This window comes from Orycteropus afer, unplaced genomic scaffold (assembly GCF_000298275.1).
Source record: "Orycteropus afer afer isolate SDZICR_OR568_19922 unplaced genomic scaffold, OryAfe1.0 scaffold00579, whole genome shotgun sequence".
Classification (NCBI taxonomy): Eukaryota; Metazoa; Chordata; class Mammalia; order Tubulidentata; family Orycteropodidae; genus Orycteropus; species Orycteropus afer.
In genome coordinates, this window is record NW_006922166.1 from 778,846 (window position 1) to 780,117 (window position 1,272).

Below are 1,272 nucleotides of genomic sequence, written 5' to 3' on the forward strand. Positions count from 1 at the left end.
GACTTATGCTCTGAACTCCTACCCCAGGGAGATGCACTCCTTAGAAAAAAATCCACCATGGGAGATCAGAAGGGTAACATTTGCACAGGGAGAAAGGTAGGGAGGCAGGAATGCATAGGCAAGAGGGACACAGGGGAAAGGTAACCACAGGGAGGAAGTGGGAAGAGAGCTGTTATACTACAGACACAAATATGTATGAACTGTTAATTGTAAAACCAATCTGCTTTGTAAAATTTCACCCAAATTGCAAGAAGAATATAATTGATTATTGTGGATGTAAGAGAAAGAGACTGAAGGAGAAAGATAAAAGAGAAAGATGGAGACAGAGAAAGAAAGAGAGAGATTTTCAAGTACATTTTCAGTGCTTTGCTGATACACTGGCTTGGGATTTTTGTCTAGTTCTTGTACCCAACCATTATCACTGGAGATATGGAATAGTTTGGGTGCCTGAGAAAGTAAAATCTCCTCTTCATTGAAGCCAGTTAGATAGACATGATTGCATTTATATATGCTTTCAAAATTGATTTCCAGCCAATGTTTCAACCATGATGACTTCATACCAATGTGTATCGAACATTTTAAAAACATTGATCTGGTTTTGCCAAGCTTTCTTTATGTCTTAACTAATTCTTTAGTAATTTGTACAGTAATGCAGTTCTAAGACCTGCGTTGATTTTTTTTTCAACATCCTTTATTCCTTTCCAGACTGTTTCATTGCCAAAACTAAACCTTGGCTGAGGTTGGAGATAGGTCATTCTTTAGGTATTGTTATTGTTGTTTTCCAGTTCGCAAGTCTATTTTTCTGTTGTCGATTGCATGCCTAGAAATTGTTTGCTTTCTGATCCACATTTTGATACATAAAGGAAAGGTATACATACAGAAGGAAATTTGAATATACTAAGGTCTCACATAAGGGAAATTCACTCTTTCAGAGTTATTATTATAAAGAAACACAAAGCCGTCCTCTTGGTTCAGAGATAGGGATTTTGAGAGCTTTGGCCATAATCTAAAAATTCTGACTTCTTCTTGAGTGCTTTTTCACCTCTACCTTTTATGGCTATTAGAAGGTCATAGATAATTTATGTAGATTGGACATTGCTAAAACGGCAGGGAGGCCACATGTTCTGACCTCCTCTAATCCCACAAGAGGAAGGCAGAATCACCATCAATAGCCCAAGGCCTATTACTGCAAGGCCAGACATGCTGCCTCCCTCCAGCCCTTTCACCAACTGTTCCTCCCAAAGCACCACCACCTCTCTCCTGGGTTTGATA